This window comes from Schistocerca serialis, chromosome 1 (genome assembly GCF_023864345.2).
Source record: "Schistocerca serialis cubense isolate TAMUIC-IGC-003099 chromosome 1, iqSchSeri2.2, whole genome shotgun sequence".
NCBI classification, from domain to species: Eukaryota; Metazoa; Arthropoda; class Insecta; order Orthoptera; family Acrididae; genus Schistocerca; species Schistocerca serialis.
In genome coordinates, this window is record NC_064638.1 from 1,179,126,508 (window position 1) to 1,179,145,364 (window position 18,857).

An 18,857-nucleotide genomic window follows, 5' to 3' on the forward strand; every position below is an offset into this window, starting at 1 on the left:
GCCTGGGCTCGTCAACACCGACGTCGGACTGTTGGTAACTGGAAACATGTTGCCTGATCAGACGAGTCTCGTTTCAAATAGTATCGAATGAATGGACTTGTACGGTTATGGAGACAACGTCATAAATCCATGGAGCTTGTGTGTCAGCAGGTGGAGGCTCTATAATGGTGTGGGGCGTGCGCAGGTGGAGTGATAGGGGACCCTGATTCGTCTAGATGCGACTCTGACAGGTGACACGTACGTAAGCATCCTGTCTGATCACCTGCATCCATTCATGTGCATTGTGCATTTCGACAGGCTTGGGTAATTCCAGCAGGACAATGCGACACCACACACGTCCATAATTGCTGCAGAGTGGCTCCAGGAATCCTCTTCTGAGTTTAAACATTTCCGCTGGCCACCAAACTCCCCAGGCATGAATATTATTGAGCATATTTGGGATGCCTTGCAACATGCTGTTCAGAAGAGATCTCCATCGCGTCGTGCTCTTACGGATTTATAGACAGCCCTGCAGCAGTACTTCAGACATTAGTCGAGTCCATGACACGTCGTGTTGTGACACTTCTGCGTGCTCGCAGGGGCGCTACACGATATTAGGCGGGTGTACTAGTTTCTTTGGCTCTTCAGTGTAGATCATCTTCCGAGGACATTATATCATTTAGTTTACAGGTTGGTGAGGGAACAGTCTGAAAAGTTTGTAAGGGTGTTGCAGGGTAGGTTGTGCTGAGGAATAACTGTTAAGAAAAAAATTCGGTGCGTTGAGTCGTCCGAGTTAATTGGCATTGAAGTTAGCCAATCGCGTGCACAAATTCGAATGCACCAGCAGCCACAATTAGTGTTAGATGCTCTCATTACGTACATGATACCGCACGAGACTGCTGCGCTTGTGGCTAGGGTTCGACACTTACTACCGTCCCATGTCCAATTTTTGTATCGCTCTCTTGTTCGGTTTTAGGAACCAAACTAAGAACATGTTTGGCGAAACCGTCTCTGAGTGCCTCTTGAGTCTGCTCGCACTACGGCCTGATTGGCTAACTTCAATGCTAATTAACTCGGAAACGGCGCAAAGTATCTAACTTTTTCACTTAACAGTTATTTCTCAGTACACTCTACCCTGCAACAGCCTTCCAAACGCTTCAGACTGTTTGTGACTATCCTGTAGAATCAAGCCTGGTCACTTACGTTATGAGAAAAGAAACGGCTCTTTGTCATGCGTTTTCAAACCGAGGCTTACGTGTAAGCTGAGCGAAAGATAAAAAGGACCTGTCTGCCGTACAGGATGGAGGAACTTGCAGTGTGTTCGTCATAACGAGCGGATTTTGCTCGTTACGTGTTGGCAGAGCACTGGAGCTCTGAGGAAAGGTCGCGCGGACGTGCGTGTTGCGTGCAGCTTGTTAACGCCCATAATGGCCCCTGGAACCGCCGTGTTAGCAGCACTCCTTGTAGGTTCTTCGCTAGGAACACCAAGTTGCGTGCTATGGTCCTGTTCTGGGCACTACAGCGCGGTGCAACACGGCTGGAATACCACCATTCGTTTCCGAAACGTGTCCGTCGACTTCTTTGTCCTTCAAGGTATTAATCTTTCATTTCTGCGGCCATCAACGTACAATAAGCAGCTATAAAAAACCGAAAAAACCGGAATTCTTAAGCAGATACTCTTATTTGGTTTGTGATTGTGATTTTGGAGTAATACACTTCCTTCATGCTGTTACTAAATTAACTGAATTTTCTGTTTGTGCTTGAGAGAATATGGCAGTTAATATTAAATAATAATCACTTTCCTGACGTTCTGTAAAACATTATTTAACTTATTCCAATCCAGGTCCGCCTGCTATATCAACTACTATTCTTTTTAATCCCCTAAGATATTTTGCCAGATTCATTCCATTATCGTTGGGCATTTTCATTCAGGTCTGTAAAATGCAAGTACATTTTCCGTACTAATTATGGGAATGGAATTTTCGAGTAAAAATATGTTACGTCTATAGTGATAGTTACCTTCTCTAGAATGTTTGGTTCTATAGAATCTTCTTTATAAATAATCCATATGTACAATGTATGTATGTTCCACATATTTCCCTAAACCACTGGATCGATTTCAAACAAACTAGGTACACATCCGACTCGCTCTCTGGAAAGAACCACTGTGGAGTAAGAACCACCTGCCAATGAAAGTGTGGGGGGTGAAAAAGATGTACAAAATAAGGATAGGTCTACTATCCAGCTATGTTACGTTAGTGTATTAACAAATTATAACTACGCTTCTTGTGGTAGTATGTTGCTAGTGTATTGTATTGAGTTAGAGGGATTGGGTTGATTTGGGGGAGAAGACCAAACTGCGAGGTCATCAAGGACGGGGAAGGAAGTCGGCCATGCCCTTTCAAAGGAACGATCCCAGCATTTGCCTGAAGCGATTTAGGGAAATCACTGAAAACCTAAATCAGGATGGCCAGACGTGGGATTGAACTGTCGTCCTCCCGAATGCGAGTCCAGTGCGCTAACCATTGCGCCACCTCGATCGGTGGGTGTGTTAGAAATTCACTGTATGACAATATATGCTTATGACATTATAAAAAATCTTTACCATATATTTCCCAGTTTTATTACTCCACATTTTAATGTTTCTGCGATAATGTCCCCTTTATGCCAGGAGAGATGAAAATGTATACAGATGTTACCAGTTTCAACCATTTGTCAGGTAGCGCGGTCTTTCACTCTAACCATTGGAGACAGTCCATGTTTGTTGCAATGAACTGTGAGGCGAACGGGTGAGGATGTGTGCATCTGGCACACAGCCAGGAATGTCCGTCAACAGCTTCTTTTCTTGCAGACCTCCGCTTCATTGCTTGTTCGCCCCAAGACCCTCCCCGTGTGCTGTGGATAATATTTGAGGAAACAAAACATATATAAAAGCCTAATTCATGAAATGAACAAGAAACAGTATTGATCCATTAAAAAAAGAGAAAAAGCGAAGTTGATATCAATATCTTTGTAATTAAAATCGCTAGCCGAAACAGTGTGTCATTTGGCGAGGACTTCCTTAAAATTCGTGTGGTTAACATCAGAATGACGATATCTCAAACTGTTCAGAATATATTTGAAATGACATTTTGTTTTTTGCATTTTTTGTTTTTGAAGTTTCAAACTCCTTCCTGTTGAATTTTCTGATATGGAGTTACGTGTATTAAGTTTCTGCATATACGAGTGTTGTCCAGAAAGTAGGTTCCGATCGGTCGCAAAATGGAAACCACTGGGAAAATCCGGTAAAGCTTTGCACAGATATGTTGGGCAGTGTCTCTAGTATGCCCGTCGATCGGTTCGCGTCGCTCTTTTCAGTTTTGAGTGAACATTGAACACGCAAAGATGCGTAGGGAATAGTGTCTGCGGTCAAGTATGAGGGCCTGGTTAGAGATTTCGCCTGTGTCATGCAGCCCACATAACACAACTGTCGAGCAGTTCCTTCTTCATGCCAATTCTCGGTCGCACGCTGCAGGGGCAATGAAGACGCTCCTGCAGCGTTTCCGATGAGAGGTATTTGATCACCCACAATACAGTCCGTAATTGGCTCCCCATGAGTCTCATCTCCGCTCACAAGAACCGCTGGCTGTGAAAACAAAATTTTTCCACAGACAACGAACTGCAGACCAGTGCAGATAACTGGCCGAAAGCACAGGTGGCTGCTTTCTATGACGAGGATATTGGAGGGTTGATACAACATTACGACAACACTCGAAGTTGGAGCGGCGACTATGTAGAGAAGTATGTGGAAGGTGTACCTAACTGTTGCAAATAAAACGTTTCTGGTTTTCACTGTGGTCTCCATTTCGCGACCGTCGGAACTTACTTTCTGGACAACCCTCGTATGTACTCCGTGTAGTTGACAGCAGGTCAATACAGATTTCTGTGAGGCCACTTTGGGTGTCTACCAGGCACCGTATTTTGGATTGTCGGATTTCGTTGGTGGTGTGGAAGATTTTCTCGGTCAAGCTAGAGTCGTCCATTCGTGCTATGGGACAGTAGAATTTCTTATGCCTTTTCCTTGCAACTGAGTTGAACCGCTTAGTCAGCGAATACAGTTCTTCTGAGCTTCTACGCACACGGATACCAGCTTGAATATTGAGTCCATGTATTTTTGTCAGTATTTTTCGTTCTGTTTTCTCGATTTCTTTGACGTTTGTAGTTACTGAAAGCGTCTCCGTGCGAAATGTATGCTGAAGTCCCTTGGTGTGGAGCATGCACAGGCCCAAATACGATGTTTTAACAGCCTGCCACCATGGTTACTGCAGAGGCCCAGAGTAGTTTTAGATTTACTACAGTACAGGAGAGATTACACTCCTGATTCTGTTTTTAAAGCGATATTTTACGACATTTTAAGTAGGTACCACACTTTGTAGCTATCTTCACGTACAGATCTATATAGGGGGACTCTGTTGGTTGTTCGTTGTTTTCCCAGATCTTGACCTCAATATTCCGTTGCCTCAAGAGTTCACTTCACTCGATATCAAATATCTGCGACCTTGAAGACGCTGGGGCAGATGAGATGTGCCCTGCCTGCTAAATTCCTCGTCTGTTCCGACACCCTGAGTGGCCTTCAGTGTCTGTAGCGCTTGTATCCAGCTATTAAAGGAGTCTAGGATATCCAGGACGTCCTCCTCCTGCTGGGGGAGGGAGTTTCCAGCGCACATGGGTATTGCGGGGAGCGAAAGGGCGGATGTAGCAGCCAAAGAGGCGTGACTTGGTCCTCAGTTATTTCAGCGTGCCATCCTCCTGCATGCTCTCGTGTCGCTGCTGAGGCAGTCACTCGGCGATGGGAAGATGAGTGGTTGGAAGTGACAGACAATAAGCTCCGTCTAGTAAAGCGTACAACGCAGCAGAGGTGTACCTTCTACTAGCCACGGAGACGAGACGAGTTTCTCCTTACTCGTCTTCTGATAGGCCACAGCCCTACGGTGCACGGCTTCTGGCTCCGGCGAGAGGACCTTCCAGTGTGTGGCGCTTGTGGCGCACAGATCACTGTGCGGCGCATCTTATTAGACTGTGTTTTATTTTTCTGACTAGAGGGCGCTAGCAAATTAGCCGACAGGTGTGCCATCTATTTTAGTTAACGTTCACATGAATCTGGTGAGAGTCTTAAGGTTCAAAATGGTTCAGATGGCTCTGAGCACTATGGGACTTAACATCTATGGTTATCAGTCCCCTAGAACTTAGAACTACTTAAACCTAACTAACCTAAGGACATCACACACATCCATGTCCAAGGCAGGAATCGAACCTGCGACCGTAGCAGTCGCGCGGCTCCGGACTGAGCGCCTAGAACCGCTAGACCACCGCGGCCGGCAGAGTCTTAAGGTTTTGTGATGTATACAACTTCTTTGGTAAAATTTTTGGGAGATGTTCTTAATTTGTGAACAGGGTGAGTGGCTCGCCCATGCTTTTTGTATGTGGTCAGTCAGTCACATTTCCTTCTGTTTTTCTATGGTTTTACTTTTGCCTTTATCGCAGCTACAGCACCTTCCAGCCTTTCTCAGCTGGCCTCAGGCATATGTGATAGTGATTGCGTGGCTCAACGCGAATGAGGTGGGAGTGAGTGAATGAGTGTCATTTTAATGATTTCCTCATCACTGCGTGCAACAATTTTAGAAACTTTATCCACATTCGTTTGTTTGAATGATGATTAGGGCGGTGGTAACCTCGCCGTTGAGCGCCATAAGATCCAAGAATGCGCACGCGCAACCCCCCCCCCCCCCCCCCACACACACACAACATGTCTCCGTTGCGTAGACTACTCCTGTAAGACGACGGTGTGGTAGGGATAAAGCTTGGTTTTGATGGACAGTCATATTTCGTGTTGCACTTATTCAGGTAACTTTGTAGCTTCACGCAGTACGAGTTTTTTTAGCTGCTCTTTCGTTACTAGTGTTTCCAATAATTTCACCAAGATGCCTGAAGTTTTTAACTTGTGTGATGTTGCCATATTTGATTGCAAGTGATGCCACGTGTGGACTCTTGGAGTCTGTGTGTTGTGTTTTCTCGTACGGGCTCTGGGGTCTGGTCTCGATGGCGGTCTCACGAAGCCTCGCGAGCCTGCGTGACTATTGCTATGTCATCAATTAAAGAAAGGCTCTTCATGTTGACTCACCTTTAGTCCCATTCTTATTCCATGTACACTCCTGGAAATGGAAAAAAGAACACATTGACACCGGTGTGTCAGATCCACCATACTTGCTCCGGACACTGAGAGAGGGCTGTACAAGCAATGATCACACGCACGGCACAGCGGACACACCAGGAACCGCGGTGTTGGCCGTCGAATGGCGCTAGCTGCGCAGCATTTGTGCACCGCCGCCGTCAGTGACAGCCAGTTTGCCGTGGCATACGGAGCTCCATCGCAGTCTTTAACACTGGTAGCATGCCGCGACAGCGTGGACGTGAACCGTATGTGCAGTCGACGGACTTTGAGCGAGGGCGTATAGTGGGCATGCGGGAGGCCGGGTGGACGTACCGCCGAACTGCTCAACACGTGGGGCGTGAGGTCTCCACAGTACATCGATGTTGTCGCCAGTGGTCGGCGGAAGGTGCACGTGCCCGTCGACCTGGGACCGGACCGCAGCGACGCACGGATGCACGCCAAGACCGTAGGATCCTACGCAGTGCCGTAGGGGACCGCACCGCCACTTCCCAGCAAATTAGGGACACTGTCGCTCCTGGGGTATCGGCGAGGACCATTCGCAACCGTCTCCATGAAGCTGGGCTACGGTCCCGCACACCGTTAGGCCGTCTTCCGCTCACGCCCCAACATCGTGCAGCCCGCCTCCAGTGGTGTCGCGACAGGCGTGAATGGAAGGACGAATGGAGACGTGTCGTCTTCAGCGATGAGAGTCGCTTCTGCCTTGGTGCCAATGATGGTCGTATGCGTGTTTGGCGCCGTGCAGGTGAGCGCCACAATCAGGACTGCATACGACCGAGGCACACAGGGCCAACACCCGGCATCATGGTGTGGGGAGCGATCTCCTACACTGGCCGTACACCACTGGTGATCGTCGAGGGGACACTGAATAGTGCACGGTACATCCAAACCGTCATCGAACCCATCGTTCTACCATTCCTAGACCGGCAAGGGAACTTGCTGTTCCAACAGGACAATGCACGTCCGCATGTATCCCGTGCCACCCAACGTGCTCTAGAAGGTGTAAGTCAACTATCCTGGCCAGCAAGATCTCCGGATCTGTCCCCCATTGAGCATGTTTGGGACTGGATGAAGCGTCGTCTCACGCGGTCTGCACGTCCAGCACGAACGCTGGTCCAACTGAGGCGCCAGGTGGAAATGGCATGGCAAGCCGTTCCACAGGACTACATCCAGCATCTCTACGATCGTCTCCATGGGAGAATAGCAGCCTGCATTGCTGCGAAAGGTGGATATACACTGTACTAGTGCCGACATTGTGCATGCTCTGTTGCCTGTGTCTATGTGGCTGTGGTTCTGTCAGTGTGATCATGTGATGTATCTGACCCCAGGAATGTGTCAATAAAGTTTCCTCTTCCTGGGACAATGAATTCACGGTGTTCTTATTTCAATTTCCAGGAGTGTATTTCTTCCTTTGCCAACGGCCTTGCCGCAGTGGTAATATCGGTTCCCGTCAGCTCACCGAAGTTAAGCGCTGTCGGGCTGGGCTAGCACTTGGTTGGGTGACCATCCGGTCTGCCGAGCGCTGTTGGCAAGCGGGGTGCACTCAGCCCTTGTGAGACAAACCGAGGAGCTACTTGACTGCGAGGTAGCGGCACCGCTCGCGAAAACTGACAGCAGCCGGGAGAGCGGGTGGGCTGAGGATGACACTGTGGTCGGTCGGTACCGTTCGGTCTTCCAAGACCTATTTGGACGGAGCTGTTTGACGATGCTACCGACTACTAGACTAAATACCGAATACTAGACTAAACAGGAGTGGGTAGAGTGTAGAGTCCATTACCCTGTCTTACTCTATTATTATAATTTTTGTTACTGTTATTATTATTACTTACTGACAGAGCGTGGTAGCGCAGTCGTTAGCACACTGGATTCGCATTCGCGAGGACGACAGTTCAAACCTGCATCCGGCCATCCTGATCTAGGTTTTCGGTGATTATGCTGAATCGCTTAAAGCAAATGCCAGGATGGTTCTTTCGAAAGGGCTAAATCGCTTAAGGCAAATCCGGCCGGTATGGTTCTTCCGAAAGGCTAAATCACTTAAGGCAAATTCCGGGATGATTCTTTCAAAAGGGCACGGCCGCTTTCCTTCTCCATCGCTCCCTAATCCGAGCTTGTGCCCCATCTCTAATGACGTAGTTGTCGACAGGACTTTAAACACCAATCTCGTTCTCCTATTATTATCATTATTATTATTATTATTATTATTATTATTATTATACATTGGTTGGAACTTAAACCGTGCGGTTCTAGGCGCTACAGTCTGGAACCGCGCGACCGCTACAGTCGCAGGTTCGAATCCTGCCTCGGGCATGGATGTGTGTGATATCCTTACGTTATTTAGGTTTAAGTAGTTTTAAGTTCTAGGGGACTGATGACCTCAGATATTGAGTCCCATAGTGCTCAGAGCCATTTGAACCACTATTTAAGTTCCAACCCTCGTATTATTATTATTATGCCCTATTTATCAGAGCTGGTTCAAAAATGACTCTGGGCACTATGGGACTTAACATCTGAGGTCAGCAGTTCCCTAGAACTTAGAACTACTTAAGCCTAACTAACTTAAGGACATCACACACATCCATGTCCGAGGTAGGATTCGAACCTGCGACCGTACCGGCCCCGCGCTTCCAGCTTGAAGCGCCTAGAACCGCTCGGCCACAGCGGCCGGCTATGAGAGCTGGACGGGCTTTTGTAGAACTTTGTTGTTTTCAGCCAAATGTCCTAACAGGCTGTGAGTGGGGGACTTCCAGTTCTGGCATTCGCCCGATAGCCAAGGAAAACATCCGCAAAAACTTGTTCCGAATCAATGGACGAGCCTTAATCCAGTATCCTAACCAGTACGTGAACAACTATGAAAATAGACCGGAATTTACAGGTCCGGTCGAATTAATAGGTAAGAGTTGGCAGTCGCAGAGTCTGGTGAAAGGTTAGAGCCACAGGCTAACATCTTACACAACCACCAGCAGAAATAAAATACGGTGACCTGTAATGGGGAGTTCCGGACAAACTGCTACGGCGGAAATGCCGTTACATCGCGGCCCAGCACCTGTTCCCACGTATTCGGCCGAGCCCTTTTTGCGCGGCTGTGGCGAGATTGCGTGCCAGAGCCCCAGCGCCATTCTCCGCCGGTGTAACTGCCGCGTCCTCGGCGCTTCTGTGGGCCAGTTACGGCCATTACTGTGCTGCTCCCTCAGCAATAACTGATGACCAGCGCTCCGTAATGGCCCTCTTGAACGGCGCTTCCGCGTGGGCTCTGGCCATCAACCTTTGAGAAGGCGCCTCTGGAGGGAGTACACCGTCCTCTCATGCCCCTCCAGACATTTACGTTGCGTAACAACAGTCGCCATTGCTCGTTGCACAGTAATCCCACACCGCACTATTATACTTCCGGACACTATTCAGTGGCCATTGCGATTTCCTCGTAGCTATTGCTGCAGGCGCTATACTGTTGTCAGGTACAGTGTTCTCTCCCTGGCAAGCAACGTAGGTGAACGTTACACTTAGCACTGTATTTCTGAAGATACCATCTCCATACCTCTGAGCAGTGGTAAAAATTGCTGTTTTGAAGAGCGCGCCGCAGCGCGTAGGTGAAGCAGTCGCCCTCCGTTTCTGGCGGAGGCGCCGCTGTGGCAATCACAGCTTTGGTGTCTCCCTCTGATGGGAAAGGGGAAAGGTTGCCTGTTTACGTGCATTTAAGGGGCGCTATGAGCTCGCCAGTCGGTCAGTCTGGGTCAGTCTCTCGTCCCCATCTTGCTAGTCTGTCTCTCGTCCGCATTTGTTAGGCAATTAGTATCTGTCTGTCGTTCGGAGTGCTAGTATGTCTGTCGTTCGGATCAACCTTTAAAGCCGGCAAAATGATAGTCTTTCCACTCCGCCAGTAAGATAACTCAGCGAGTGGTCACCCGGTCGGGGCTTAGTTCCTGCGTCTGAGTCTGCGCGTTAGGCTGCCAGTCTACTCGAGTTTGCTCAGCAATGGTCATTGGCGGTTGGATCGATCGGTTGGTCGGTCGCGCACTCAGACACAAGATGACTTGTGCGTCGGCGCATGTGAGATCGCCACGTGAGTCCAGTGAGTCGCGGCGTATAGCGAGGGGTAGTGACTTCGCGGTCGACACGAGAGCAACAGGAGTCAACCCACGACATCGGTCTGGCCGGTGCGAGTTGCGACGCCGTGAGACGGAAGATCGGCGCGCCTTCCTGCATCCGTTGAAGAGGCTAGCAGCGGACGGTTCGGGAGAGCGATTTGGGGGGTGCTGCGCCAGGTCTTCTCGAGAAATCGCAGTTTATTAGAAGTTAAGTGATTGGTGATATGTTGTTTGATTTACTCTTGTTAAATTCTACTTGTTTTCTTGTTGAGGTCACCAGCCGTTTTGCTTTGGGGTCGTCTCACCATTCTTCTCCGTTTGCCCACCCACGGGAAGATCGTTGTTTGTAAATTGGGTGATCCGTTTTTCCCATGTGGAGTAGTGGCGGGTTAGAGCAACCTGCGGTTCGGGTTGTTCGATAATCTCCCTATCAATGTACCGTACGTTAGTAGCTGCCTCTGTCATGTTGGTCGAATTTATTGCTTGGAGTGTAACGGCGTAGTACCTGAAATATGTTTCGATCTTAGGAAACTTTGATATTATTGCCTGTGATCTTGAGAGGCGGTATCTGTGTACAGTAAAGCATCTTAACTATTGTCTGGCCAACCGTGTAGAATTTTATATAAGATTGCATTTCATGGGCTTTTATTTAAACGATCATTTTAGTATATAAAGTTGCCACCCTTTCACCGTAAGACTTTTCTTAGAAGTTAAAATCAAGTTGCACCTTCGGTGGCAAGGTTAATATTTTAATTGTTAGTGTTTTGTACCATTTCCATCCCTTCTACGGGGGGAGCATAGTTTGTGTGCTTGTGTAAATTGTTAAAACTCTTAGTTTAAAGTTACCTGGTGTGTTGCAGATTTGCACCAGTGTAGTCTTTCAGAGGCTGTTGTGAGCGGTGGTAACTACGGCCGTGTCAAAAGGGAGCGGCAAGGTTCTCTGCCCGAAAGCTCATACAGTCAAAACTTGTTTCTTTCTGCCTCTGAATAAATTGTAACTTTGATATTTAGAGGGTGCTTTCTGATTCTAGTTGTAAATCTGTTTCTTTTAAAAAATACTTTTGGGCACTATTAAAGTGAATAAAATTCCCATTTGTTAAAAGGAATTTGCTTATGATTTCATCAGTTACTCCCTGGCAACTACTTCCATGCTTACATAGTGTAATTAAATGTGTTAATGTTCTTGATGAATCGCTAGTAAATAAAATAAATTCTTAAGAATATTCTTTGAAAATAAATCACGGTTCAACCTCTACATTACTTTGATGAATAATAATAACACTCGATGAGGCGAATAAGGAAATGACGACAGTGAAAACTTATGCTGGACCGGGACTCGAACCAGAATTACCCGCTTTACGCGAGCGGTCGCCTTAACCGCTTTGGCTGTCAATTAACGACTCTCGGCCAGAGCCAAACTTCCGTATGTTGTCGTTCCTGCGTCAGAACCTGCTCTCCTACGCACATTATGTAATTCCCATACAGAGGAGGACAAAAAATGGTTCAAATGACTCTGAGCACTATGGGACTCAACTGCTGAGGTCATTAGTCCCCTAGAACTTAGGACTAGTTAAACCTAACTAACCTAAGGGCATCACAAACATCCATGCCCGAGGCAGGATTCGAACCTGCGGCCGTAGCGGTCTTGCGGTTCCAGACTGCCGCGCCTTTAACCGCACGGCCACTTCGGCCGGCCAGAGGAGGACATTTTAATTGAAGTCGTTGCCTGATCTCGGCGGATAAATACGATATTGATGTGACTGTGTTGTTGAGAAGAACGATGGAATGCACCTTCGGGGATGCGTGTATGTCCGGAGGAACATTACATCGTTATTCTTAACAACACAGTCACCTCAATATCGAACTAAGCCGTCTTGATCCTCCTCCTCTACCTCCTCCTCCTTTCAGGCAACAGGGCTATTGGCTTGCGATAAAGCGTAGCGACATGTCCTGGAATTTTGGAGAGCGAAGTTGATTATGTGTGAGTGCCTGAACTTTGATAATTGACACACGATCGCGTAAACAATACTTTTTTGTGTACCTGTGCAGCTTCGCAAAATAATTGTCTGAAAATAAAAAAATTAAACTCGAGGGAAGACTTGAACCAAGGACCTCTCGGTCCGCAGCTACTCACGCTAACCACGGGACCACGGCGCTCCTGCGCTTACAGTATCATTCGTATTGCCTATCTTGCGCATGGACTACTCAGCTTGTATATTTTGCTTATTTTTTTCATAGTTCCACACAACTTATTCCTGTTTTCTCGAGTGATCTGTGTTCAGTTTTTCAAGGCCTATCCACTGTGCCAACTTATAACTAAATCTGAGGGGGGTGCGATGGGGAGGTTCCCTTGTAAGTCTTCAGAGGACAGAAAGACGTTCACGATGTCAGTAACAGTCACGGTAAAGCCTAACCTAAAACACGATGGTTGGAACTTATATGTGGCAACTATCTATTCACAACCTATACAAAACGGTTACGTGTTTGCACCTGTTACTGTCCTTCAAAGTAGTCACCAGCGTTGTTTAGAACCCGCTGCCAGCAATGTGGAAGGCGTAGTATATCGTTATTAGAGCCTGTTCTGTTGACGGTGCGAGTGGAGCGGTCTAAAGTTATGGTGATTCTCGTGTACGACTGTGATGGTGTTATCCTAACGCATTACGTTCCTTCACGGCAGACCGTCAATGCACAGTATTACTGTTCGTTTTTGGAGCATCACCTGCGACCAGCTTCGCGAAAGAAGCGGCGAAACTTTCTGCGCAACCCGCCCATCATTTTGCACGACAATGCGCGGGCGCATACAGCGCAAGCTGTGGCTGCTCTGTTCGGTCGATGGGACTGGGAAGTACTGTACCATCCACCATACTCCTCGGACTTACGTCCTTGTGACTTTGATTTGATTCCGAAGATGAAGGAATCACTTCGTGGCATTCGCTTCAGAACTGTTGCAGAGATTCGACAGGCAGTAGACCGCTCCATTCGCACCATCAACAGAACAGGCTCTGCCAACGGTATAGTACGCATTCCACATCGTTGGCAACGGGTTCTACACAACGCTGGTGACTACTTTGACGGACAGGAACAGGCGCAAACATATAACTCTTTTGCATCGGTTGTGAATAAATAGTTGCCACTATTTAGGTTCCAACCTACGTATTTGCGTGTCCTAGCAACGTTTGAAAGAAGTCTAGCGACGTCCGTGTCTCAGCAAACTAACAAATGATGAACCAAGTTGAGAGTACATCATCTTGAAGTAATTCGTTTTTTTTCTGCTTTATTATCATGTTACTTTTTAATGACTTCATTCTTGTATCTTTTCTGATCTTAGTTTAATTGACGCTGCTTTACTTCTCACTGGGTTGTGAAGGTTCACCCATTATATAGCTACAAGAAAAGAAGAATCCGATGTCCAACTTCGTTACAATAATAATAATAATACTAAATTATTATTGTTTTATTCAGGTCTACAATTTTCAACAACTATAGTATTATTTTTTCAGTCATCAGTTGCAAATAAATTTTATTGTGCTTTATCGGTTTCGACAATTTAATTTGCCATCCTCAGAAGCTTAGCTCAGCAGACAGTCAATATCTTCATCATAGGAAGATAGTGCCATGGTATATTCAGAAATTTCCTTGTCGTATGTGATTATCTGAAACGCTGTTTGACAGTTTACAATAACTGAATCACATCTATGTTGAGCAGATACATAGGTGGAAATCAGTTACTGTAAATTGTCGAACAGTGTTTAAAATAATCACATGGAATATATAAATTTCTGAACATCCTTCTATGATGAATGTATTGACTGTCTGCTAAACTAAGCTTCTGAAGATGACAAATTAATTTGTCAAAATCGGTAAAGCAAAATAAAATTTATTGCAACTGATAACTGAAATTTATTCCAAAATAATTATTATTATTATTATTATTGCGTGCAAATAGCTCTTGTTTAGAAAACATGTTTATGAAGTCCAAGTGTAAAACCGACCAACACATGTACCTGTTCTGTGTGTGTCATGCAACCTCTGTTCTCTACGTTTTCCTGTTGTAACTGTGGCGTGTCTAACGCAAAAACGGAGACTCTGCTTCCATTTGCTCATACGTGTACAGAAAACCACAAGCAAACCACACCTAGGCTTCTTACGGTATCAGACTAGCAGTAGTTAATGTGGGTCGCGGCTTCGATGCGATGCTGACTCATCTCCAAGGGCTGCATGCTGGAGCTCTCCAACCTGTAGTATGAGAGTTAGTACAGTAAGTGTGCGCACTAAGTAAAGCGAAAAATGACACAAGAAGACGTTAGTCTGTTACAGAAATACGTCTTCTGAGTTTACATTGTGTTTCCAAGTGTCAAGTGACTATCTGTTTGCATTGGCATGTTAAACGTGACCATATTTTAAAAAGTCACTATTTTTGTTGATGTATCAGTTGTTTCTTTGGCTTCGTGGCAGGCATTTAGGAATTTTTCCTTGAGAACTTGTAACGTTTAATTACACAGATCAAAAAAAGTTTTGCATCACTTCGGGTCCGAGAGTTCCGGAACCTGTACAGAAAATTGGAATAGAGATCAACGTAAACATCATTTTCGCCCTTTTTATTGCTCATGAAAACCACACATTGCATGTTGTACCACGATACAGCGAGACCTTCAGAGGTGATGGTCCAGATTGCTGTACACAGCGGTACCTCTAATACCCAGTAGCACGTCCTCTTACATTGATGCATGCCTGTATTCGTCGTGGCATACTATCCGCAAGTTCATCAAGCACTTTTGGTCCAGATTGTCCCACTCCTCAACGGCGATTCCCTCAGAGTGGTTGGTGGGTAAAGTCGTCCATAAACAACCCTTTTCAGTCTATCTCAGGCATGTTCGATGGGGTTCATGTGTGGAGAACATGCTCGCCACTGTAGTCGAGTGAAGTCGTTATTCTGAAGGAAGTCATCCACAAGATGGGCATGATGGGGGCGCGAATTGTCGTCCATGAAGACGAATGCCTCGCCAATATGCTGCTGATATGGTTGCACTATCGCTCGGAGGATGGTATTCACGTATCGTGCAGTCTTTACGGCGCCTTCCATGACCACCAGCGTTGTACATCAGCCCCACATAATGCTACCCCAAAACAGCAGGGAACCTTCAGCTCGCTGGACAGTGTGTCTAAGGCGTTTAGCCTGACCAGGTTGCCTCCAAACACGTCTCCGACGATTGTCTGGTTGAAGGCATATGCAACACTCATCGGTAAAGAAAACGTGATTCCAATCGTGAGCGGTCCATTCTGCATGGTGTCGTGGTTGCAAAGATGGACCTCGCCAAGGAGGTCAGGAGTGAAGTTGCGCATCATGCAGCCTATTGCGCACAGTTTGGGTCATACGTCCTGTGGCTGCACGAAAAGCATTATTCAATATGGGTGGCATTGCTGTCAGGGTTCCTCAGAGAGATAATCTTACTGCAGCAGTAGCCCTTGGGCGGCCTGAGTGAGGCATGTCATCGACAGTTTGTGTCTCTCTGTATCTCCTGCATCACCGAACAACATCGCTTTGGTTCACTCAGAGACGTCTGGACACTTCCCTTGTTGAGAGCCCTTCCTGGCACAAAGTAAAAATGAGGACGCTATCGAACCGCGGTATTGACCGTCTAGGCATGGTTGAACTACAGACAAGACGAGCGGTGTACCTCCTTCCTGATGGAATGACTGGAACTGATCGGCTGTCGGACCCCCTCCGTCTTATTAGGCGCTGCTCATGCATGGTTCTTCGCATCTTTGGGCGGGTTTAGTGACATCTCTGAACAGTCAACGTCTATCTTCACTAGTTCTGGAAACTGGGGTGATGCAAAACTTTTTTTGATGTGTGTAGTCTCTAAGTGCATAGTATGTGATAAGAGTGATAAAACCGTATCACATTTAATCTTTCAATGCGAAGCGTTGGAGGCCAAAAGACACAGAATATGGGGTTTAACATCTTTGAAATGTTAAGGATAATAAGTTGCCGTCTCCTCATCTAAGAATAGATGATGAATGCAGCTAGCCGCTAACTTTGTGTAATGTCTTGTCTGTATAGACGTGTATTTGTTGCCTTTAAGATCCCTTCACCTTCACACATAAATCTATACAGTAAAGTAAGGGCCTCCCATTTGTTGGCTGATCCGTGATAAGACAGGCGAAAAGTTAGACTAATGGAGGATTATTAGTATTATCTCTATTTTCATTCGCTCTCTCTCTTTCTCTCCTTTATCTATGTACAGTTTTTATTATAATATTTCATTACGTGAAATCAGCCACATAGAGTCTTTGGTGGAGTCCTTCGTCTTGGTAATCAGCGGCTGGCTTGCTGTAAGAGATCTTTACATTTATTATTACTGTTAAACACTGCATTCGGTCGGGAGAATCAATCGTGTGGACAATTTGTTCCTTTTACGAAAGATTGCGAATTCCAGATGTGTACGAAGCCTTTTTGGACGATTTAACACAGACTCAGTGATTGCAGACTCTCTTCGACACAGCTGAAACTTCCCCACTAATTACAGGGCCAACGTGATCATCAAATGATTCAGAAAAAACTCATCCGTCCATTCACTCGAGAACAAAGAAAGTCACAAACCTTATTTATGAAGGAAATTGTGTATTAAATCCATCTCCATTACATATCCAGATCCCCGGTGATTCCACGTCTTAATAATTTTCCGTTTACAGTCTCTCTTCAAACAAACCGCTAGCGGCACAAATGTTAATTGGCTCGCTTTAGCGAGAAGAAAAGCAGAATATTTATCTCTCAGAAACTCGTCAATCCCTCAACCGATACTCCAGAAGCTGTTCTAGTTACCATTCTAACTGTTGTGGACTGGCAAGACAGCCAGTCCACAGTGACGGGTAGCCGAAAGGCACGCGTTTAAGCTCACGCAGGCTGGCGTGAGGTCTGGAACAGTTAAAGGAATAGAGACTAGCAAAAAAGGTACGTAGCTTCTGGAATACTTAACTTTAATCCATTATTGGTGAACATCGGTCTGACGGTACTTGCATCACAAGATAAATAGCAAATGATAATGGCGCCTTGCTAGGTCGTAGCCAAATGACGTAGCTGAAGGCTATGCTAACTATCGTCTCGGCAAATGAGAGCGTAATTTGTCAGTGAACCATCGCTAGCAAAGTCGGCTGTACAACTGGGGCGAGTGCTAGGATGTCTCTCTAGACCCGCCGTGTGGCGGCGCTCGGTCTGCGATCACTGACAGTGGCGACACGCGGGTCCGACGTATACTACCGGACCGCGGCCGATTTAAAGGCTACCACCTAGCAAGTGTGGTGTCTCGTGGTGACACCACACTAACAACCATGGAGAATCCATATATGCATCTCTGTTATTTCAAAGAATAAACGCACTAGAAAATACTTTGGCGTCGTCGAGCTGTCGCCTCATATGTTACGAGAAAATCAGATCAGATACTTTTCCAAAGTGAATGAATGTGGATGGTTTGATTGACAATTGGTGCGTGGTAGAGGGTATTTTCTGTGGGGACATTACAGGGGGTCATTAAGTCCTGAAGAAATTTCTAATAAAGAACTAACAGTAGGTCTCCTACTCGTACTACTTTTTAACGGTACCGTCTGGCTTTATTAGAATTACAGGGGAGACAAACCGCTCAGTAAGATCAGTGTGGGTGCAGGCAACAGTGAGTTAGGAGCACTGTCGTCTCCCTGCGTATATCAGTTAATCAGTCAAACAATCTAATTCTTTTCAAGAGGTCATGGCTCCCTTGAGCCACTCCCCGTTGCATCCGCACCGTCCAGGACGGCTGAATGGGGACTTCAACGTATTCATCTTAAATATGAGTCTATTGCATCAACGATTATGCCACCTCACTCGATTATTGTTACGAATTTGGTGATAAATACGTAAGAGAAGTTAGTCCGACGTTATTTCAAGAGTATATTGAGGATCAGTCAGCGGCTGCCAAAGATCCGAATATAAAGCTTCTCGAAAGCTCGTTTCCAGTAAAAATACGGACCTCCACTCTGTCTGGCCGTTAATTCGTGGTGCGCGCTGAGGTCCGACGTCGAGGGGGCGGGATTTTCGCCGAGTGTCTCTCCAGAGGCTGCAGCCGAGTGGTGGGAATCAGACGGGTCGCGCCGCTGGTCCTCGGCGCTGTTTCCATCTGCGGCCGGCGGCCGTATTGCTTTTCTTGCAAATGAAATCGAAACTCATCAGGCGACCGCGGCTCTCCGCCGCAGACGTCACGCCGCAGCGGGGGTCATCGCCCTCCACGAGTGGGAAATCGCGTCCTGTCCTTTCTCCCCGAACCTTATCCGGGTCGAAGGTGCAGAAGACCGCACCCGGTATTGGTTTCTGCACTGCGTAACGTACCTGCGTCGGTCCACTGGAAACTGTAGAGATGACCTTTCTCAATGTGCCGTAAGCCGCCCTTACGTGACTCGTGAATTAGAACAACAACGTGCAACGTTTCTGACGTTAGAGGTCTGGAAACGCACAGTGCGCTGATCTTCCGAACATAGAGAGCAATGTAACACATGCCTGTTGTTCAGAACGCGCTCTTCGAAGTGGACCAATGAAACTGAAGAATACCACGTAT

General features: G+C 46.7%; 1 protein-coding gene and 1 pseudogene across 1 annotated transcript in view; one reads left to right on the forward strand and one right to left on the reverse strand.

Annotated features, from left to right (window-relative positions):
* The window catches only part of LOC126418719 (transcription initiation factor TFIID subunit 13), a 405,496-nt gene that overhangs the window by 207,768 nt on the left and 178,871 nt on the right, over window positions 1-18,857 (reverse strand). The window lies entirely within an intron of this gene.
* On the forward strand, window positions 7,601-7,718 carry LOC126421262 (5S ribosomal RNA; annotated as a pseudogene).